Genomic DNA, 24,757 nt, shown 5'->3' on the forward strand with positions numbered 1-24,757 from the left:
TATTATCCTCGGCAGTAACGCGACCTTTCAGAATAACCACAATGCCCATCGGATACCGCGATATGCCTGCCCAAATCGTCGGCGAACCCTCCCGCCATGCTTCGCTCTTGGCAGCAAGCAGTTTGCTTTGTAGGCTTTGAATGGCGTACGCCAGACATAAAATAGGTCAGAAGTTGGAAACAGTCTGATACAAGACTCACTCGACCAAATTATGTTCGTCCATTGCTCCACAGTCCAGGTTTTATGGCTTCGGTACCACGATTTCCTGTTACGGGCGTTTGCATCACTAATTTATGGGTTTGGAACTCCAGCTCGCCGTGCAATTCTCTGCTTATGAAGCTCACTTCGTGTTGTTTGGTGCTGAGAGGGTTCGCGAGTGCGATATTCAGTTCTGCAAAGACTTGCAGCTGTCGTCTTCTTATTTTTCGTCACAGTGCTCTTCAATGACCGTCTATCACCATCACTCAACACAGACTTTCGTCCGCGTTGTGACTTGGCGGATGATGTATTTCCGCTTTCTCCGAATGCAGTATAAATCTTAGATACGTTACTCTTTGAAACACCGAACACTTCGGCTTCCTTGTTTACGGAAGCCCCACCATACGAGCGCCAACAGTTAGCCCACATTCAAATTGACTTAGCTGGAACATGGTGCACTCACAACTACACAAAACACTTATGTGGCTACGACTGACACTTGCAACATATTGAGGACATTGCACAGGTGCCGTGCGTGGTCGGAAACGGCAGTGCAGCCTGCAAGCTTGGCTAGCATCTGCATTTCTTTTCGCGCATGCATTCCTCGCGGTGTTTCCATACTTTGACCAGCTCCTCTATACCTTCTATAAAAATAATAATGTAGAATCGCACAGGGAAGGCTAATTCTTATCACTGCATTGTGTTGTGAAGAATCGCCACCTCCTGCAGCGTATATGTGAATACTATTGAGGCGGAAGCAAGCTACAAAAGTATTTCCTGGATCTAGAGAATCTGTATGTATGCTTAAAAATGTGGATGTGTGTAAAGAAGTGAAACTGAGCTTGAGTAGATAGGCAGAGCGTGACCTTCAAGAAATATATCTCTGAATAGTGGTGACAAAACTGAATTAGAACTATATTGTTTCACTAATTATGTTGAAAAGGAAGCAGTAGTTGAGAAGGGATTGAGGCAGAGGAGTAGCCGCTCTCTCCCCACCTCCTCCCCGTCCCATGTTATTCAGTATGTACCTTGAGCAAACGGTAAGGCAGTCAAGAAGAAATTTGGAAAGGAAATTAAAGTTCAGGGAGAAGAAATAAAAACATTGTGGTTTGCCGACGACCTTGTAATTCTGTCAGATATGCCAAAAGATTTGGCGTATTACACTCCTGGAAATGGAAAAAAGAACACATTGACACCGGTGTGTCAGACCCACCATACTTGCTCCGGACACTGCGAGAGGGCTGTACAAGCAATGATCACACGCACGGCACAGCGGACACACCAGGAACCGCGGTGTTGGCCGTCGAATGGCGCTAGCTGCGCAGCATTTGTGCACCGCCGCCGTCAGTGTCAGCCAGTTTGCCGTGGCATACGGAGCTCCATCGCAGTCTTTAACACTGGTAGCATGCCGCGACAGCGTGGACGTGAACCGTATGTGCAGTTGACGGACTTTGAGCGAGGGCGTATAGTGGGCATGCGGGAGGCCGGGTGGACGTACCGCCGAATTGCTCAACACGTGGGGCGTGAGGTCTCCACAGTACATCGATGTTGTCGCCAGTGGTCGGCGGAAGGTGCACGTGCCCGTCGACCTGGGACCGGACCGCAGCGACGCACGGATGCACGCCAAGACCGTAGGATCCTACGCAGTGCCGTAGGGGACCGCACCGCCACTTACCAGCAAATTAGGGACACTGTTGCTCCTGGGGTATCGGCGAGGACCATTCGCAACCGTCTCCATGAAGCTGGGCTACGGTCCCGCACACCGTTAGGCCGTCTTCCGCTCACGCCCCAACATCGTGCAGCCCGCCTCCAGTGGTGTCGCGACAGGCGTGAATGGAGGGACGAATGGAGACGTGTCGTCTTCAGCGATGAGAGTCGCTTCTGCCTTGGTGCCAATGATGGTCGTATGCGTGTTTGGCGCCGTGCAGGTGAGCGCCACAATCAGGACTGCATACGACCGAGGCACACAGGGCCAACACCCGGCATCATGGTGTGGGGAGCGATCTCCTACACTGGCCGTACACCACTGGTGATCGTCGAGGGGACACTGAATAGTGCACGGTACATCCAAACCGTCATCGAACCCATCGTTCTACCATTCCTAGACCGGCAAGGGAACTTGCTGTTCCAACAGGACAATGCACGTCCGCCTGTATCCCGTGCCACTCAACGTGCTCTAGAAGGTGTAAGTCAACTACCCTGGCCAGCAAGATCTCCGGATCTGTCCCCCATTGAGCATGTTTGGGACTGGATGAAGCGTCGTCTCACGCGGTCTGCACGTCCAGTACGAACGCTGGCCCAACTGAGGCGCCAGGTGGAAATGGCATGGCAAGCCGCTCCACAGGACTACATCCAGCATCTCTATGATCGTCTCCATGGGAGAATAGCAGCCTGCATTGCTGCGAAAGGTGGATATACACTGTACTAGTGCCGACATTGTGCATGCTCTGTTGCCTGTGTCTATGTGCCTGTGGTTCTGTCAGTGTGATCATGTGATGTATCTGACCCCAGGAATGTGTCAATAAAGTTTCCGCTTCCTGGGACAATGAATTCACGGTGTTCTTATTTCAATTTCCAGGAGTGTATTTGAACGGAACTGATAGCGTCTCTGAAAGAGGTTATAAGACGCAACGTCAAGAAAGTAAAACGAGGGTAATAGAACGTAGTCGAATTAAATCAGGTGATACTGAGGGAATTAATATTAGGAAATAAGATACTAAAGGTTCCTGGGCAGCAGAATAATTGATGATGGCAGAATTAGAAGACTAGCGTAACAAGAAACACGTTTCTGAACAACATAAATTCATTAAGATGGAATATAAATTTGGGCGTTAGGAAATCTTTTCTGAAGGCATTCGTCTGGAGTATAGCCTTGTAGAAGTGTAAAACGTGGAGGTTAACTAGTACAGAAAAGAGACTAGAAGCTTATGAAATGTGATTTCACAGAAGAAAGCTGAAGATTTGAGGAGTAGATTGAGTAGCTAATGCAACTGGAAAAGGAGTAACCTTATAACACAACTTTTCTAAAAGAAGGGATAGGTTTATAGGACATATCCTGAGGGGAGAGGGCATAGCTCGAATACAGCATACAGGCTCAAGTGGAAGAAACACGTATAAAATGTTGTGGGGAAGGCTAACCAAAGACTGCGTTTTATTGGCAGGACACTTAGAAAATGTAACAGACCTTCTAAGGAGACGGCCTACACTACGCTTGTCCAACCTCTTTTAGAATACTGCTGCGCAGTGTGGTATCCTTACCAGATAGGATGGACGGAGTACATCGAAAAAGTTCAAAGAATGGCAGCACGTTTTGTATTATCGCGAAATTGGGAGAGAGTGTCACAGACATGATACAGGATTTGGGATGGACATCATTAAAAGAAATGCGTTTTTCGTTGCCGCGGAATCTCCTGGCGAAATACCAATCACCAACTTGCTCCTCCGTATGCGAAAATATTTTGTTGACACCGACCTACGTAGGGAGAACGATCACCACGATAAAATAGGGAAATCAGAGCGCGTACGGAAAGATATAGGTGTTCGTTCTTTCCGCGCGCTATACGAGATTGGAATAATAGAGAATTGTGAAGGTGGTTCGATGAACCCTCTGCCAGGCACTTAAATGTGATTTGCAGAGTATCCATGTACAGGTAGATGCAGGTTGCAGCAGTTGTGCGGTGATGACACATGCACAGGTCAGGCAAGCGTGGGGTGCTGCGTCAAACAAGCCTTCGGACTGAAGACTGGAACATCATCTACAACAGTGATAGCGTGATGAACATGTGTCGAAATCTGAGGGTGGCAAAATTCCTTACAGGTATTAAACAGGTGGAATACGTGAGGCAATACTGACCTTACGACTTATCTTAGAAGAAAGATCAAGGAAAGGCAAACCTACGTTTCTAGCATTTGTAGACTTAGAGAAAGCTTTTGACAATGTTGACTGGAATACTCTGTTTCAAATTCTAAAGGTGACAGAGGTAAAATATAGGGAGCGCAAGGCTATTTACAATTTGTACAGAAACCAGATGGCAGTTATAAGAGTCGAGGGGCATGAAAGGGAACCAGTGGTTGGGAAGGGTGTGAGACAGGGTTGTAGCCTCCCCCGTTGTTATTCAATCTGTATATTGAGCAAGCAGTAAAGGAAACAAAAGAAAAATTCGGAGTAGATATTAAAATCCGTGGAGAAGAAATAAAAACTTTGAGGTTCGCCGATGACATTGTAATTCTGCCACAGACAGCAAAGGACTTGGAAGAGCAGTTGAACGGAATGGACAGTGTCTTGAAAGGAGGATATAAGATTAATATCAAGAAAAGCAAAACGAGGATAATCGAATGTAGTCGAATGAAGTCTGGTGATGCTGAGGGAATTAGATTAGGAAATGAGACACTTAAAGTAGTAAACAAGTTTTGTTATTTGGGGGGCAAAATAACTGATGATGGTCGAAGTAGAGAGGATATAAAATGTAGACTGGCAATGGCAAGGAATGCGTTTCTGAAGAAGAGAAATTTGTTAACATCGAGTATAGATTTAAGTGTCAGGAAGTCATTTCTGAAAGTATTTGTATGGAGTGTAGCCATGTATGGAAGTGAAACATGGACGATAAATAGTTTGGACAAGAAGAGAATAGAAGCTTTCGAAATGTGGTGCTACAGAAGAATGCTGAAGATTAGATGGGTAGATCACGTAACTAATGAGGAGGTATTGAATAGAATTGGGGAGAAGAGGAGTTTGTGGCACAACTTGACTAGAAGAAGGGATCGGTTGTTAGGACATGTTCTGAGGCATCACGGGATCACGAATTTAGTACTGGGGGGCAGCGTGGAGGGTAAAAATCGTAGAGGGAGACCAAGAGATGAATACACTAAGCAGATTCAGAAGGATGTAGGTTGCAGTAAGTACTGGGAGATGAAGAAACTTGCACAGGATAGAGTAGCATGGAGAGCTGCATCAAACCAGTCTCAGGACTGAAGACCACCACAACAACAACAATATTAAAATTAATGAACATTTGAATTGCAGCGACGTCATCATTACGACCTCCAGACTTAAAAAAAGGTAAATAATGATAGTAATTACTAATATAGGCGGAAACGCTGTGTGTTCGTTCATCAGAATATAATGGTCACTGCACAGGATATGGAGGCATGGAGTATAGTCAACGTTTTCTAGAAACACCTTCCGTGAAAAAACGCTGGTGGAAGTGCGAGCAGCGTTTGCGGCCTCGGTACGGTGCGGTCGATCTTGCGGGATGTAATGCGGGTATTTAGCGGAGGCTGACGTCTCGCTCGTTAGCTGGCAGTCTCGCCACTCTATTGATCGTGTGCAGCATGGCGGAGAGGCCGCGCCCGCCCACACAGCACACACGCACCAGCCTCAGCTGGCAAAACGAATCTCTGCTAGCTCCAAGAAATCACCGGTGCTCCAGGGCAGCCAGATATATTTACTTGTCTGTAGTCCCATTTTCTCCTTTGCAAAAACAACGCGGCAACATCGCGGCACATTTGATTCAAAATACATATAGAACTGTGTTCGACTTCGGAGATAAAGAGGCAGAAGCAAACATCTATTACCGGTCACATTGTCGTCTCCTTTTTTTATCGTTGTAGCACCCTGGTTCTCCTCTCACTACGTTTGAGGCAGTGGGAAGTTCCGAGTAACATCCGTGGACTTCTCCTTAGTGCGAGGACTAAACGTGGTTCACTCATACTCGTGAGAACAATTGTGAAACATTCAGGAAGACGAAAAAGTTCTTTGTGCGCAGTTCGCGTCCGCATCGTAGTTGTTATGTGAAAAAATCGGGATAAAGTCGTAATAAGTCTCTGGTAATCCATCGAGGACAGCGGGGCAACAACTGGACATGAAGTACTTGAATAATGATAATTGACCCACCAACAACTGTATTGTAATCCAGCGTCGTTTATTCGAAACGTGCTACCAGTTTCGACACCGAAAAGCGTCCGTCATCTTCAGGTCCCAAGTATAATCTTCCATCGACGTACGAACCACAGAGGCAAAGACCAACGGAGCTGTCGTCTGACCATTGGTGGGCTTGTTAGTGGTACGAAGATACTGAATCGAGTTGTTTTTGGCCCCACTGCACTCTACTTTGTTGGTTGCACATGCTGGCGTAACATGCTTAATAAGTTGTACCGTTTTCATGTGAAGGCTCCGTTGGTCTTTGTCATTGTGATTTTTACGTTGATGGCAGATTACGCCTGGGGCTTGAGGATGACGTCGAAACTGGTAGCATGTTATGAATAAATGACTTTGGATTACAATACCACCGTTGGTTTCAGTTATCATTAATCAGGTACTTAGTCATAGTACGTGTTTCTTGTTAATATGCAATTTAATGTTACTTTAATACAATCTTTAAACGGAGAGGTATAATGGTTACACAGAAGTCTGGATTGTCGCTGGCCATTGTATGTCCTATGGGGAAGATACGTCTAATCGCTTTGCGCCGTTTTTTCGTTTCCTTTTCGATACTGCTGTAGCTTTCGCATTCGCTCGGCATTGGGTTTTTTTAAGCTTTCTGGATTCCCTTCGGCGCGAGATTTAATCTGATTTGCGTTTTCTATAATTCGGGGGTATTTTCGAATCATAAGAGACAGTATCCTTCAATTCTTATGATTTTCAGTTTAGTACTGACCTTTACTTACATTCCAACGAATATTTTTGTTATCTAGCTTTAGGTCTTAGTAGTGCTACGCAAGCTCTTCACAATGACACCTGAATCAGTGTCCTAGCTAACCCCTGCACCAATCTATACCTTAACACAAATCTAATTTGTAACAATCATACGCATCATAGTATGAAGGCTTTCACGACCGGATGACATATCTTCTGGTAAACCTTCCGGGATGTACGGTCGTGGTCCATGAAACTCTTCAGCTCCTAACGTTTCGTCCAGAGCTGCGCTGGACATCTTCAGAGGGGTGTTTCTCCTCCGGTGAGTCTTACCGACTGACGGGTCGTGTAACTCTGGTCACGCCCACTTTCTATGATATATAAGTCGCTCTCAGACGTCCGACCCGTCAGTCGGTAAGACTCACCGGAGGAGAAACAGCCCTCTGAAGATGTCCAGCACAGCTCTGGACGAAACGTTAGGAGCTGAAGAGTTTCATGGACCACGACCTTACATCCCGGAAGGTTTACCAGAAGATAAATCATACGCATGTGCCTAACTAGGACGATGATGTGGCAGGCAAAACAAATACAGCGTGACAGACATGTACAAACATAATCTATCCGTTATGAGGTCAATCACCGTTTACGGGTTATTAGTCACTTGGCCATTTTACCACCCGGCGGCATCCGTTCTCGCCGCAGGCAGTAGTAATAATGTTTTGGTTCGTCTCTCTCTCTCTCTCTCTCTCTCTCTTTCTCTCTCTGTGTGTGTGTGTGTGTGTGTGTGTGTGTGTGTGTATGTGTGTGTGTGTGTGTGTATGTGTGTGTGTAACAAGAGACTGTGCTACTTTTTGAAAACCTAATCCCTGAGCAGGACAAGAGTCAGCTACGGAGACTCTTAGGTGGGACATTGAATAAGGACTGGGAGCTGACCAGTCCACAACCAAATTGGATGGATATTCCACCAGCCGACTGGCTGGCTGTCTACACGTTACGTATGAACCAGTTACTGTCGTACAGGGCGTGTCCATAGCGTGGTTCGCAGTGGTTAAACACTGGACTCGCATTCATGAGGACGGCGGTTCAATCCCGCGTCCGGCCATCCTGATTTAGGTTTTCCGTGATTTCCCTAAATCGCTCCAGGCAAATGCCGGGATGGTTCCTTTCAAAGGGCACGGCCGACTTCCTTCCCCGTCCTTCCCTATTCCGATAAGACCGATGACCTCACTGTCTGGTCTCCTTCCCCAAAACAACCCAACCCCCCATAGCGTGGTTACGTAATACAATAAAAAAATTCTCTTCTTTTCTAATTTTTATACTCTGAATATAACTTTCTTTCTTCTCACTGATGGCAATTTGATGATTTTTTGTAACTTGTTGATTATATTAACAGGTAAATCATCAGTAGTTGACGGCTACACAGTAAACGGAGATTTTTGTCCTACAAGTAATGAGTCTTCTTTCCATGTGCGGCATTCTTCAGGATACCATTTGTGCAAGCTTGCGTGAGTTACTGCAGTTACTCGTGGCATGTACCTTGATTTGAACAATAACTCAACATTTTTCCTAGGTAGTCGACTTTACCGGTCGCTAAAAATATGCTCGGAAAAAATATGAATTAATTGAATAAGGACTGGGAGCTGACCAGTCCACAACCAAATTGGATGGATATTCCACCAGCCGACTGGCTGGCTGTCTACACGTTACGTATGAACCAGTTACTGTCGTACAGGGCGTGTCCATAGCGTGGTTCGCAGTGGTTAAACACTGGACTCGCATTCATGAGGACGGCGGTTCAATCCCGCGTCCGGCCATCCTGATTTAGGTTTTCCGTGATTTCCCTAAATCGCTCCAGGCAAATGCCGGGATGGTTCCCATGCCTCCCACGACTGCTAGCATTTATACCACAAGTATCGCAAAATTTCAGAACACGTTGGCGTACGTTTCGAGTCACCCTTCAAGAGGATCATGAAAGTAATAACACCTTTCTCAAGTGTTTACCGACGGAAGGAAGCCTAAATTCACCACCAATACCGCCGTTAACATGCCCGTCATTAAATGCTGTTATTGTTGTGGTCTTCAGTACAAAGATTGGTTTAATGCAGCTCTCCATGTTACTCCATAACGTGTAAACCTCTTCATCTACGAATAACGGTTACAACCTACATCTCTTTGAAAATGCTTACTGTATTCATCTCTTGATCTTCCTGTACAATTTTTAAATCCGCCTCCCCCCCCTCCCCCGACACAGACACTCCAGTACTAAATCGGTAGTCCCTCGATGTCTCGCCGGCCGGAGTGGCCGAGCGGTTCTAGGCGCTTCAGTCTGGAGCCGTGCGACCGCTACGGTCGCAGGTTCGAATCCTGCTTCGGGCATGGATGTGTGTGATGTCCTTAGGTTAGTTAGGTTTAAGTAGTTCTAAGTTCTAGGGGACTGATGACCTAAGATGTTAAGTCCCATAGTGCTCAGAGCCATTTGAACCATTTGAACCTCGATGTCTCAGAATGTGTGCTATCAACCGAACCCTTTTTTAGGTCAAGTTGTGTCACAAATTCATTTTCTCACTAATCCTGTTCAATATCTCCTCAGAGAAACACTAAAATGTTTGAACCAAGAAGTAACAAAATACAGCAGTGGTGAATGGCTAGAGGACTTCCTGACAACAGTAATGATTCAGAACCAAAGAACGAGGAACTAAGAAATGCAGTTAGCATAGGATAATCAGCCTCATTTATATGCAGGCAAGGTTGTGTTAAGAATCATTAATAGAAGGCTGCGAAAGGTAATGGAGGAGAATTTGGCTGAAAAGCAGTTTGATTTTAGACGGAATACAGGCACAAGAAATGAATCAGGACTCTTGCTAAGTCTTGGAGAGAGGTTTATTGTGTTTAATAGACTTGGACTACACCATTTGGAAATTTGGCCCGGGATAAGCTAGCAACTATAATGAGGGGAAAAAGGTTGGACTGGAAAACCAAATAACTTATAAACTGATTATGTTTAAATCATATTAAACTAGGTAGTGTCAATGAAACTGAGAAGAGAAAGAACCAATCGGAAAGAACTAGGAAAAGGTGTAAGATATGGCTGCTCTCTGTCTCCTACTCTTTTTAATCAGTACTTAGAAAATATGATTAACACTATCCACTGCATGGTAAGGGGTTAAAAATCAGGGAAAGAAGAGTATGGTGTTGACAAATCCCTTTTCTTCAGAAACGCTTTTCTTGCCATTGCCAATCTACATTTTATATCCTCTCTACTTCAGCCATCATCAGTTATTTTACTCAAGTTTAAATGAACAGTCGAGATTGCAATAAAATTTATTTATTTACTGGTTTCGGCTTATGTAAAAGCCATATTGTTGCGATCTCGACTGTTCAATTTAACTTAAATAAGCAACAGGCCATCGCTCTCCGTAGATTATGTTGTCTAAATTTATGGGACTTATTTTACTGCCCAAATAGCAAAGCTCGACCGCTACTTTTGTGTCTCGGTTTCTAATCTATTTTCTTCAGCACCGCGTGATTTAATTCTGTTACTTTCCGCTACCCTTGTTGATGTTCATCTTATATCCTTTTTTTCAAGGCACTGTCCATTCCGTTCAACTGCTCTTCCAAGTCCTTTGATGTCTCTGAAAGGATTATAATGTCATCGTAAAACTTCCAGATTTTTATTTATGCTCCTTGAACTTTAATTGCTTCGCCAAATTTTTCTTTGGTTTGTTATTATTGTCGACTGGTTTCTGTACTAGTTGTACATAGCCTTTCGCCCCTGTGTTTTGCCCTGCTGCCGTCAGAATTTCAAAAAGTGTATTCCAGTCAATATTGCCAAAACTTTCTCTAAATCTGCAAGTGCTATAAACGTAGGTTTTCCTTTTCTTAACCTATCTTCAAAGAGAATTCGTAGGGTTATTATTGCCTTGTGTGTTCCTACATTTCTTCGGAACCCAAAATAACCTACCCCGACGTCGGTTTTCACAGTTTCACCGTTCTTTTGCAAATAATTGGTGTTAGTATTTTGCAACTATGACTTAAATTGATAGTTAGGTAATATCTACAGCTGTCAGTACCTACTGCTCCAGTAATGTGAATGTAGAAATGCCGCATTCTCCTACGAGCTCCTCGTATTGAACACGTCACATAGAAGTGTGTGCCAACTTTTTTCATGGTCGCTCTAACTGATAGTCTGAAACTGGATTGGCTTATGATTCACATACGACAAGCGCAAGTATGTGTCAATATGTGCAGTAAAATGTGTGTAAGTTTACTGCGTGGGATTGTCTATGACAGTAAGTGCTACTGCGAACGTCCAGCCATACTAGTCAAACGCATCACCACAGTGTACCTCGAAACCTTAACTGTAAATGTAATCATTTCTGTTAATCTTAGTACTAAAGAGATAGCTGCAGACAAATGAAGTTGCAAAATGAATCTTTTCAAGAAAGGTTTTCTGAACGCATGTAACACTTTGATGATTACCTAAGCAGCATGACTAGGGCAATAATCTAGTCTTTGTGTATTTCTGATCAGTTTTTTCTAAAACTTACATTAAATGTCAGTACTAGAGGGGACATTAACAATAATCTTAGTGTTGTTTCTTAAAACTGCTTAAGGCAAATACCAGGATGGTTTTGGTGAAAAAGGCGAGGCCGATTTCCCTCCCAGTCCTTCCCTAATCCATCTTCAGTGAGCTCGTCGGAAAGGGGACGATAAACAATACTCTTCCTTCCCTCTTCGAACCACAGAACACTTGAGACTTATTCCATTGTAGTGATGTTTGAGTTGCCTTAACTCACGAGTAACCACGTAATTAGAGGACTGCGGGTGCTTTCCAACGCAGGACTGTCGTTATCGGACGTGTTAACCAACACACTTCCAATCTGTTTACATTTACGTTTAGCTTTGTTTTAATCAAGACACTACACCTTCTCCTCGTCTTGTTAAAGAAAATGGCAGCAATGACCATGGGAACTAGGGGAGTGGGTAGGATCTGTCATGGTCTTACTAATGGAACTCCTTGTTATTTGCAGAATTGAGGAAGACGTCTAACTACAATACATTTGAAGAACTGTAAGTTCTTTTCCCGATGATTGCTATGTTGGGAAGAGAGACTGTGTAAATCACAATATGGCCGCATGATCACATGGACAATGGAGTCTGGAATAAGTTGTCGTGGTAGGCTTTGGATGACAGTTTGTGACATCCTACAAGAATGGAGCGTCTTCTCATATGGGTTTCTCGAAATTTCCTTCAAGTCGTCAGAGATCGCATGAGAGACTACCAGCAGTCGTTACAATAAAAAAATTATTAATACACCTACATGTTACTTAGTTTCTCCAGAAGCGCCAGATTAGTCCCTTCTGAAAGACACGGAATTTCCACGGTGTTAGTTTTCTGTTAAAACCGCCGTTTTTTTGCTTGACGTGACAAGCTTGATTCCTTTCATAGTTATGAAGACTACATAATAAGTCTACACTAGTCATATGTTGATAGATTTCGAATCAATTTAGGTTCTTCTGTGGTAGTTTATATTTGCATTGCAAAAACATGTAGGTGAAACCAAACCAACAACGTTTTAACACTCGTTCATGGATGCAGGTGTCTTATGTCCTTTGGTAACTCATAAGACGAGCCTGTGGTGTTGTTGAAAGCATGATGTTACTCACTTTCAAAATTCAAAGCACTTAAATTACTCTGCTTAAGACGACAGCCCTAAATTATTTTCTGAGTGTAATCGATGTTTTGCTCCTTCATATGAAAATAGTCTTGACGCCATTACTTTTCTGTTTAAGATGTGGTAGGAACTTGAAATTAATTGGCGTGGGACTAAAGCAACTATTGAAATCGACTGAAAACACAAAAATATAGAGCAAAAACAAGACGCACATCTATGTAGGGGCATATAAAACGTGAAAAAGTCCAATTTTAAGATGTATTCGTAGAACGGAATAAGATCGTACCAATAACGATGCAAGTGCTTCTCCTAACATTATAAAACTAAAGTGGAAAGACAAAACGCTGCTCTCTACAACTTGGAAGAGGAAGCCGAAAATAAAAAGATATAGGAAACCAATGGGACAACCAGGGTAACCATCCCTTTCCGTCACTCTTTGAGGTATCTGAGAAGTAGAACAATTTAGTTAGCTCAGTTAGTCATCGTGTAGGTAGATAAACGTGAAAATCCTGCAGAATATCTGGCGTATGGAAAGTGTTAAGTTAAACGACCTCTTTCATATTATTACTGTTATCGTATTACAATTATATACAAGCTACGGACATTGTTAAACAATGGAGGAGGCACTAAAAGTAAGGTTAAATACGTTTTTTGTTTCTTTTTGTTCTCGTATGAAATCGTGACAGTAATTACTGTAATGCGATTCAGCTACTGCGGTGTTGCTTGAAATGATATTCGACAAATGTCATAACAATTAACACAATAATTCACTCGTTTCCTGTCAAGTCTCAGGCACTAAGCTGTATTTTCTGTCATCGCTATTAGCTAACATTCACTGAGGGAAATGCAACCGTACCGCAACGTTTCAAATACTTGTCAGCAAATGTTCTTTCGCGCACGAAAAATAATAAAAGTCGTCATTACTGTACGTAGTATTCTTAACGTATTTTACAGAAAAAATAACCAATTTGAAAAACTCCGTGCAACAGTTGCAAAACGTTGTTGCATTTGAACATTAGTAACTTGTTAATACGGTAACAAAGTGACACTGTCTTAAATGATTTTGGAAATTGATGACACGAAGGTATTGACCACAATTGACTTAAAATATAATTATAAATAAAAGCGCAAATTTGTCTACGGTGTACAGTATTAATTTGTGTACTTAACCGGAGCTCGGCATGCAATGCTGTCATCAGGCTATAAATTGTTCTACCGAGCAGAGGAGGAGGAACCATTTAATATGATTACTACCTATTTAATTATAACAGCGAAGTTCAGCGCTTTCGCACGTCACTAATACTAATATTAAAATTAATTTATTATTCACAGAATACTATGAAATTAAACCAGACCAATTAATTGTTTTCATTTCTTTGCAGGTAAGCTTTTTGAATGGACGTAAAAGTTGCTGCGCCATCGACTGGTGAGTACAAAGTTTTAAATCAAACTACAACATGTTTTAAAACTTCTGGTCGTTGTAGCTACTGAGTACTAACGGCGCCTTTGTGGGTTACGCGTATTGTTCGCTCTCCACATCCATTACTATGAAGCGAAATTTCATGCTAGTAAGCTCTGTCGTACGTTAGTTCTTAAGAATTTCGGCAACCACGAGATACACTGGTAAGAATTTCTGCTGCTACGATACTACGCTTGAAAAGCGCAATTAAGCGGGATTACATACCGATAAAAATGTCTAAAACTCAAACGGAAACAGCTAAATGGGATAAGACGGTTTCTGGCTATAGATGAGCAATTATGGCGGTTCCTGCCCACGGCAGATCATTTTCTGTCGTAATATTACACTTTATCAGAAGCTATACAAGGAAATTCAATATCCAATGTGTATATCAAGTAACCTGAAATGTTAATTTCACTATAATTTCGCGAAATTGACTTTAGTCTACCTGAATTAAAAACTGAATACTCGTAATTGCTGTCTTCATCAGTGTAATTACAGCCTTAGAGTGGCAAACGCCTGTACTGGTTCTTGTTTTAAGTTTTTTCCTCTGTCACCCAACCAGCTGGGTGAGCAGTTGCCCAGTTCATGTGATACCCGCATCGTAAGATGCAAAAATCGAGTGATTGTGTGTCTGTTTCTTTTATTTATGAAAATTAGATCGCGTAAGTATTCAATTGGAGGAGAAGTTGCCAGCTGTAATTCTCTGGGGCATGATATTTAGAAATAGACGATAAATTTAAACTATTTAGAAATAGCAAATGCCAATATTAATAGTGAGAAACCAATAAAGACAATCTTTTACGCAAAGAAACTATTAACAACAGCGAAGGAATTTGGAGGAATATTTCTAACTGAAGAAATGAGGATATTAAGTCATTGTTTCTCAAAGGTTGGCGTTGATATTAAAAGTAAAGTGCATTTAGAAGAATCATTAAAACAAAATAATAAAAGAGAATAGCACCAGAACAAACATAATAATTTCCTTTAATTCGGAATCGTAGATGTAAGAGGCTCTGGAATGTAACATTGTAGACTGAAACAGAGGCAACATTATTAAGTAAACATACCGACGGAGCTTATTCTCCTTGATATAAGAAAGACGTTTTTGATACTGCATCTGAACGCACGTCTATTTGATGTGAAAGCTATTTAAGAGGAATAATTAAAAATGTGAGTTGTTGCCGTGCTAGGAACAGCATTTCGGCATCCAGAGATTTCGCAACTGATAACTATGGATTATATTTTGAGTGAGAAGTAATGTCTTGCCATATCTGTCTTCTCTGAGACAAAGTACCGGAAGACTACGAGAGAGAATAGAATGTGCAAACAATGGCTTATCCTCATTATTGGTTTGTTTCTGCATAAATGTTTCTCCCGGCGATACCTTGAAACAAGTTATTCGTAATTGGTACGGAAAAGAAATTGCATCAAACATAAAAAGGGACAGAGAGACATTTCTAAACCACGGAGGGGGAGAACAGAGTCAGCAAGAATAGTGGCAGCAACAGGAAACATAGTCGGCTGTGTCCCGGGAATCGGTTATATGTGTGCGAAAATACGTACAACTTAAGAGTTCCATCCAAAATTTCAAGCCATAGCGTAATATCGTAATGACTTATTCTCTGACATCGTTTATATAACGACTACGTTCAGGAAAATGTTATTGATACTCATTTTCTCTCCTCGTCTGAAGTTATCCAATGTACTTGTTCGAAATAGCTGTGAATTTTATATGTAAAGTATTTGGGTGTGGTGTTCGATATAGATTCCATAGGTTGATCGTAAGATATATATACATTGAAATCACGTTAAAAAAAGTTCAAATTTAATATTAGGAAAGTTCATATGTACGTCCTTTACTCCTGTTTGTAAGTTTTTGGTTCAAAATGGTTCAAATGGCTCTGAGCACTATGGGACTTAACATCTATGGTCATCAGTCCCCTAGAACTTAGAACTACTTAAACCTAACTAACCTAAGGACATCACACAACACCCAGCCATCACGAGGCAGAGAAAACCCCTGACCCCGCCGGGAATCGAACCCGGGAACCCGGGCTAAGTTTTTGGGTGGAAGCAATTTCAGAAGTAAAAAATCGGCCCGTTAATTAGGAACAACAGCAGCCATGAAGCTGTAGCATGACAGAAAGGAAATATCAGTCAACTGTGCGACATACACAGCAGAATTTCGTTTATTCATTGAACGTGTTCAGTGAAAAATACTCTTACCAAACTAATTAATTAATTTTCTTATATTCGCTCTAATTATAATGCATTTTTTCAATGAGCTCACTACATGTATTTGCAGTAGACATGTGCTCTGAAACGTCATTCAGTAGAAATTAATAAATTACTTTGAGTTATGAAACCCACTGCCTCTCCCATACTTCATAAATTTCGCGTATTTATTTTCTTAAGCATAACGTTGCATCATTTCGCTGCTTTTGTTGGACTTTTTAACTTGCATCCGAAAGACAGTGCTATACAGGGTGCATTATAATTAACAGCGAAAACTGACAGAGGTGAAATTATACGAAACAGAACAAAAATCCTTCCAGGAAGCATGGGCCTGCGAACAAGTCATTTGAAAGATAATACAGATATGTGGTTACAAGATGCTACTGACAACGATATGAAATATTTATGTACACCAAATAATCTTCTGACGGGTGTCGGTACCGCCGCTATATTTGTGTGCAATAATGATAACTTCAGCTGTATACACATTTTGCACGTATAAAATATTGTCCTGCTTAGTAGAAATGGATTTGAAATTTAAGCTTTTCGATTAAGTTTCCATCTAATTGGGCTCAAATTTCACTCACAGTTCATGGTTGGGGAATGTGGTAGAAGCAAGCTGGGGCACATGCACGTTTTGTTGTTGACGTGAGATCAAATATGACGTCGAGTATGGTCCAATATGGATAGATGGAGCAGGACGTGCACCTCCGTCTCCAAGATCACTTGTCATCAATCATCTGGAATTTTCTATCTGACGCTATCTCAGGCGTGAAGTTAACAGTACTTTCGTCAATACGGTTGAAGAACTGGAGTAGCAGATTGGACGGTCTTCTCAAGACTTAGGGGCTGATTAAGGGATATTTAAAATAAATCACACGTCACTGCAGAGACTAGTGCAGTATTACGTGCATATGCGACAACTACACATAGGACACCTTTAACAGGTGCAAGTGGACAATAAACTGTAATGCTGAAGTAATATTGTATTTGTTTTTGCGGTAGGTCATGGGTAAAATATGAACTAATTAGACGGGAACTATATCGAAAAGTGTGCGCTTCATGTGCATTTCAACTAACTAGGATAATGTTTCATACAGAAGTTAGTTACGGGTCGTTGTGGCGTATTCGCTGTTTATGACAAACGGTTCTTTTGCGGACCGATGTTTACCGGAAAGTTCTCGCTTGTGTCATCGCATGCTTTCATCTGCGTCAGTTTTCGATATTAATTATGACGCATCTTGTGTGCTTCCAAGCGTCTGGGGCAAGACAGCGGTCGCAAGGACACGATAAATGAGTTCGTCACCCGTAATGGAATGTTAAAGTGATTTCCAAGTTACGTGACGTTACAGCATCGGCCTCTTCGTCTTGCAGGCAGCATTACAATCATAAAACAGACGAAAATTGAGAACATACGTCTTGGTCTGGTCGGGAAGCAACAGCGTTGTCGAGAAACTTGCACCATTTCTATACTGCAGGTGCACATATGGACATACCGTTCAATGCAGTTATAAGCTTCTTCTCTGTAGAGGACTACTTGAGGCAGGGGAACAGACTTCGTGAAACTGATGTACTAAACGGATTCGAAATTAGGTAGTGGCTGTTCGTCCACAAAAATTGATGGCGGCGTAGCCTGAAACGAAGTGACAGTTCCTGTTATTTTATCTGGTTTTAGAAACGGACCAGTTGGTTCAAATGGCTATGAGCACTATGGGACTTAACATCTGAGGTCATCAGTCCCCTAGAACTTAGAACTACTTAAACCTAACTAACCTAAGGACATCACACACATCCATGCCCGAGGCAGGATTCGAACCTGGAACCGTAGCGGTCGCACGGTTCCAGACTATAGCACCTAGAACCGCTTGGCCACTCCGGCCGGCGGGCTAGTTGTAGCGTTTTCGTTGCGGTAAAGTGTTCCCCGCTGCATATGTTTCTGCAAGCTTCCGAATACAGGACGTCCCAGGAGGAATGGTCAGTATTCAGGGATGTAAAAGGAATGATCATTCCAAACAAGAAATCCTAGTAAACATGGGCTCTAAAATGCGCATCTTAAGGGCTACGAGCACTTCATCTTCGATACTGTGAAATAAATCTGTTTTACTGCAAACCCTTTTAAGAGATATTAGTATGGAGCAAAACAAGATAAATATCCAATAAAGATGGCTCTAAAGTGCATACCTTAAGAGCTAAGAGCAATTGTACAGTAGAAGGTATGTGTTCGACAGTCGCGAAAATGAACAAGTGCGCACGGCCCTTAAGGTATGCACTTTGAAGCTCATTTTTATTGGGCTTCTTTTTCTTGTTTTGGTCCATACAACCACCTCCCAAAACGCGGAAAGCAAAGAATTTGCATTAGGAAGTGCTCATAGCACTTTAGGTATGCAGTTTAGAGCGCTTATTATATGGACCGAATATCGACCCTTCGTGCAGGGACAGCTTGCATGTCTGGAAAAGCAATACAACATACGCTACGCAAGCCAGGATGAAGTTTTCTCTACAGCTTTGTTCCGGCTGTACGGCGAAGCACGTGGTTTTGTCAAATGAATGTGAGGAAACTGCAGAAGATGGACTCACCGCGGGTTTGGGGCCAGCCGTCGGTCAGGGGTCAGAGCGGAGAGCTGCGAGAATCGTTGACATACCTGCCGCGCCGGCCGGCGGGTTCCCATGAGCTGAGCCCCTGGCCGGCGCAGCCCGTCTCGTGCAGAACCTGTCGCAGGGAGGAGGCGAGCTCTGCAGTCGGACACAAAGCGCCTCAGCCCGCTGCAAATGGGAAGGAATAAACGGCGAGCCGCGTGCACAACCTGTCGCCTGCACGGGCCGCTCGCTGCCTCACCTGCCCCAGCGGGCTTCAGTCTCCTCTCTGGACCAGAAGTGACTGCAGTCTTGTCGTTGTTGCAGATACCGGGCTAAATGGTGAGAAGTGTAGTGCGCAAGTGGCCCTAGGTTTCTGTATCTCAGTTTTACGTTAAAATTGAAATGTACGAGTATTTGGAATAGTTATAGCACAACTCATCGATTTCTCAGAACATCTAGATTCGAATATACAGGCCGAAGCTGAAAGACAATTGCTCGTAATCTAATTACCGTATGATTTGAAGTCCTGTTTATTCAGATCGGGTTTTACTGGTACTTCAAAGCCCTTGCTCGCTAAAAGATCGAATACGAAATTACAGTGCCTGTGTTTATAAGAAGAAAGATGCTTCGTACATGTTTGCATGTCCAAACAAACGTTACGTCGCCCTTCTCAACAACACAGCACTCCAGTATTTTATTTATCCACCGATACCAAGTGGCGACTTTCAATTAAAATGTCCTCCCCCGTAAGGGAATTACCCAATATGTATACCAATACAGGTTGTGGTGCAGGAACGACGACGTGTGGAAGTTTGTATCTGGCTGTAGGTCGTGCACGGGTTGTCAAAGCGATTAAGGCGACCGCTCGCGTAAAGCGGGAAATCCGGGTTCGAGTCCCGGTCTGACACCAGTTTTCATTGTCGTCCTTCGCTTATACAACTGATGGTTGTTCGTATTCGCAGCTGCGAATACATTTCCTGTAGGTCGAATACGATTTACCTTTCTTACAAGTTTGTGTTTCCTCTACTAGGATCCAGTCGTTTCTGTACGGTCACAGAAGCGCACGTACTGGTGACAGAAGTGGAGAGCCTCACCGGCGTTATCTGAACTAATTTTGGCCGTGCTGGCGAAAGTACAGAGTGACTCTGTACTGTACATTTTGAGACAATGTGTTGTAGCATCCAAACTAATTAAGATATTCGTGCCATGTTGGGCTTAGGAGACACTATCTCACGAAGTTGTTATACCATTAAGCCAGTTGCCGTATGTTGGTCTTTGGTGACAAACATAACATCTAGTCTGTATTCAACCTCTATCCACACTCGGCGCAACATATCTACATCAAATGTGGCTATGGCAGCAACGATTCGGTTCTTTAAATCATTGATGTGGCTGACAGGTGCTTGGTAGACTCTGTTCTTACGTACCCCTACTGAAGTCCATCGGTGTAATGTCAAGCGACCCAGGTGGCCAGAGAACTGGACCATCGGAGCCAGTTCAGGGATTTGGCAACACCTGGTCGAGGACATCTCGCACAGTCTGAGCCGAATGTGACGTTGCTCCATCTTTTTGGAAAACGACTTCGTCTTGGCAGTCAGCCAGTTGTGGTAACGCAGAGCCGGCCGTTGTGGCCGAGCGGTTCTAGGCGCTTAATTCTGGAGCCACGCGACCGCTAGGTCGCAGGTTCGAATCCTGCCTCGGGCATGGATGTGTGTCATGTCCTTAGGTTAGTTAGGTTTAAGTAGTTTTAAGTTCTAGGGGACTGATGACCCATAGTGCTCGGAGCCATTTGAACCATTTGGTAACGCAAACAGCTCCGAAAATAGCTCTGCGGTGAACGTTGAAAAGCCAACCGTTTCTGTTTTGTGTCGGCTTCACTTGTTCCAGGTCGTCCAGAATAGTGTTTCACATCATCGCTTCCTGTCTGCATAAACTTCCTGTATCATTAGCGTATCGACGTCCGCGAGGGTGGTTCCTTTGCCATACCGTGTTTACAAGTTCCTGCGAACCTGTGTGTCCAATTTACTCTGAAGAAACCATTTCACACACTGATCCTTCTCTTGATCCGTTATCATTATGTTTCACTCACGACAACCTGGAACACAGACAAACAAAACTTCGTGAGTTTGTCTGTCACATAAACCAGCCGTTGTGTGAATGTCTTACATAGTTTGGGTGCTATAGCTAAGTTGTAGTGTTCTTTTGAGATACCCTGTATAAAGACTACTAATATTGGGGTATTTGTTTTCTGCTGGTAGGAGAGACATCGTTGTTGGGGTTCATTTCATGAAAAGGATCCGCTATTCGACTTCCTTTTCTTTTTTTCAATTTACGGCACATATGGATACTAGTTCTATGCTATACGAAAGTCTCATTACCTGGAAAAAAATTGTGATCAGCTATAAAAGTATGAAATATAAACTATAGCGATTCTTCAGCTGGTATGTATCTCTACACGCCTGAAGACGAGCAGACGCAGCTCCAAAAGCATCAGCGTGAATTGATACAGATATAACATCAAATATAAGAAGACTGATAGCAGAAAAATAAAAGTGAATAGTACTTCCGTTGGGGTAGCGTACTCCAGTCTGGGTCTGCCCATCCATATTCTATACACGCGTACTTCTATAAACGCATACCTGAATTCCGAAAGATATTTTACTTTTTGCATAGCAGACCTAGATAACTTCTTTTATCCGAAAGCGACACTTCGATGCATGTCGCGGCCTCAACAGACAACTTTAGTAAAATCTTGTGCTCGCCATGTCTACCAGTAGTTAGTAACTACATTTAATACCTGTTAGCTCGTTGATCATCAGTGGTAGATGGCTCCTGCGGTGACTTGCCACGGTTCTGAGAACATGCTCCTTGTACACACTGCTGGCGAATGATTTTCTTATAAAAAAGGGACAGTTGTAATTCTAATTGGAGGATTTTGCATGGAATTGAGACAGGACAATGTAATTGCTCTGATGTTTATGAAATATCTTTGAAGAATGATTGGTAAAGTCTTCGTCTGCACATCCCCCATTAGTATTTGCAATTCATTATGCCTCATTTTAATTACAGGCAGCTAAAGAACAACCAGAAAATAATATCGGTCGATTAATAGAGAACAAGCAGTGTCTACATATACAGGGACAGCACATTTTGTTCACGTTAACACAAGATCATAACTTGCTATTATCTTCCATTTCGATTCGGTTGACACTTTTCAGAAGTGCAATTTGGCTCGAATATATATATCCGTAAGAAAAGAATATCGGATTTCCAAAAATTCCTAAGGAAAGCAAAGAGCTTTCTTCTTCACAATCTACGAAGCAAAGTAGAAAAGAGCATGAGTTTTTATTTCTGCTGTTTCAGTCACAGCTGCGTGTAGGTGCTAGTCTCTTCAATGACAGGTACAACATTTATCGGAGAAATTAGAGAAATTTGAAATAAAACTAATGACAACTTTAGAGAGGTAATGATAGTAACCTTACATTCGGTAGGTGTCCATAAAGGATACGCAAAGCATACAGTACAACAGTTGGCGGTCCGGCCGGTACTCCGTCGCATGAATACAGGAAACTTGGTAATTGCAGCACGGGCAGGCATAGGATGATCAGTAGCTTGCCTCGCAGGTTAGGAGCTAGACGAATAAATTCTTGAGAAAATTATATATATAATATAATATAATTTCGTCAGACCCAGCTGCATTGACATAAAATTCTGCTGCAGTGATTACCGGTTTCGGACTGGCACGCTCATTCGCAGCCTACACACCTTGCTATTAAAAGTAAAAGGGTGTTTCCGTAAGTGCGTGCAAAAATTTACCAGAACATAGAGGTTGCTCCACGAAACAATTTGAGATAGGGAACCTGTAGCTGGAGAAGCCAGCTTACGGAGGTAATAGGAATAGAATCACTTTAATTTGTACTTTTTTATTTACATTTGTTAACTGTAGCATCATTGACAAAATGAACGTACCATTTATACTGTATATTACAAAATGTGCTGAAACTGACAGTCATCAACCTCAATGCAAGCATGACATCGGCGAACAAGACTCGGACGCACCCTGACCAATATCCCTGCTGTGTTTCGAACCACATCACAGGCAGCTACAATTCTGGCAACTACTTCCATCTCCGTATCCGCTGGAGACGCATACACAAGTGACTTGAGATACCCTGTAGGAAATAATCAAGGGGATTCAGGTCACGTGACTTCGCAGGCCAAATAATAGAACCTCCCCTTCCAGTCCAGCGACCAGTAAATACTGTACAGGTACTACTCCATCGTACTGTACTGTAAGTCTCTGAATAGCACTGAGTAGTGAATGGGTGTCATTGACTCGTAGCACGTTCTGTCATGGGCCAACGTAAATACGACACAACAGAGCCACTTTATGGACAAGTAAAGTAAACAAAACCTGCATCATGATTTCCCGGTAATCAGGCTCGGCCTCCTTGTTTCCTTGCAGGAAATAAACAGTGTACATGTAAATAGACAGTACAGTACGTGTAAGCCGGCCGGAGTGGCCAAGCAGTTCTAGGCGCTGCAGTCTGGAACCGCGCGACCGCATCCTGCCTCTGGCATGGATGTGTGTGATGTCCTTAGGTTAGTTAGGTTTAAGTAGTTCTAAGTTCTAGGGGACTGATGACCTCAGAAGTTAAGTCCCATAGTGCTCAGAGCCATAGTACGTGTAAACTTGCACGCACGTTAGTTGTAAATAAGCTGCAAAACAGTAATGCAAGACAAAGCGCTAGACAAGTTTACTTCCATATCTCCTTAAGCTGGCTTCTCCGACTCCAGGTTTCCTATCTCAAATTGTTCAGTGGAGCATTCTCTACGTCCTGTTAAATTTTTGCGTGCTCTTACGGAAACACCCTGTATAATACGGTTAATAACAAGGTCTGTAGTTTGAGCATGGACGTGTCAGCCAGAAACTGTTAACCACTGAAGCAGAATTTTATATCAATGGATCTGATTATCTGAGTAGGACGAAATTTAAAAAAAAAAATCCAATTTCCTCAGTACTGAACAGGTGGCAGCATGCTTTGCATGAGCAAGTAAGCACGAATAGAGTCGATCTTTACATGGTGCCTAACGTTCCTCTGCCAACCCACTGCTGCTACTCTAAAGTTGCAAAAAAAAAAAAAAAAAAAAAAAAAAAAAAAAAAAAAAAAAAAAACACCACTGTCAAGACCCGACCTCATTTCCAATAGCTTTGTCGTCAGTGAGTACACTAAAATCCTCATATCTATCACAGCGTGGGTGTCACAATATGAAAGAACGCTGAAGATTTATTCGTGTAACAACACTGCCATTTCGACTGAACTTACCGCTTTCTAAGTTTTTATTATCGTTTTGCAGTGCCTTTCTCTGTAGTGATACGTAGTAGTTCACCTTTTAATGTACAGGATACTTGTTTTCTAAATTTGCTACTGTGCGTCGACATTTAACGCCACTTACCTCCACAAATTTATCAACAAACTGTTGGACCCCTGATACGGTGAATCACTGATGTATTTCTTCCCAAAAACGGACACACAAGCTATAAAGCAGGTGGTCATAATGGTTTGGCTCATCAGTGTATCACCCACACGTTTAAAAGAGCACGCTGGCCTCTTTGCAGCGCTGTAGAGCTGGTATAACCCTCTAAGAGTGCGTATGTACCAGTCGGCTGTATGGAATCAGCGCAATAATGTGGATCGGTATGGTGACGTAACAGAATGACAGGGGAGAGCCGATGTGTTTAGGCGTGCTCATGATCAGACAGTCGTGCTCATAATCAGACCGTGAATGATGATGCCCGGTTTGTGGTATATCGACGCAGACTGTCCAGTGCGTCTTCATAGAATGATCTACCAATCGTAGCGACGTAACACGCCGTCAGAAAAGGCTCCGTAAAATGATCCTAACCTTCAGCGATCGGAGACGAGTGTTAAGCTTGATCAATGACAATCAATTTCAAATCCGACAGGAATCACTG

At 42.8% G+C, this 24,757-nt stretch overlaps 1 long non-coding RNA gene across 1 annotated transcript in view; it reads right to left on the reverse strand.

Moving 5' to 3' along the window:
* LOC126474043 (uncharacterized) overlaps nt 1-18,894 on the reverse strand; it is a 223,932-nt gene extending 205,038 nt beyond the window's left edge. Inside the window, exon 1 of the long non-coding RNA XR_007586561.1 lies at nt 18,781-18,894. This is a non-coding gene — a long non-coding RNA (uncharacterized LOC126474043). The remainder of the gene's footprint in view (nt 1-18,780) is intronic.
* Nucleotides 18,895-24,757: the final 5,863 nt, after the last annotated feature.

Source organism: Schistocerca serialis, chromosome 4, assembly GCF_023864345.2.
Source record: "Schistocerca serialis cubense isolate TAMUIC-IGC-003099 chromosome 4, iqSchSeri2.2, whole genome shotgun sequence".
In the NCBI taxonomy this organism is placed as follows: Eukaryota; Metazoa; Arthropoda; class Insecta; order Orthoptera; family Acrididae; genus Schistocerca; species Schistocerca serialis.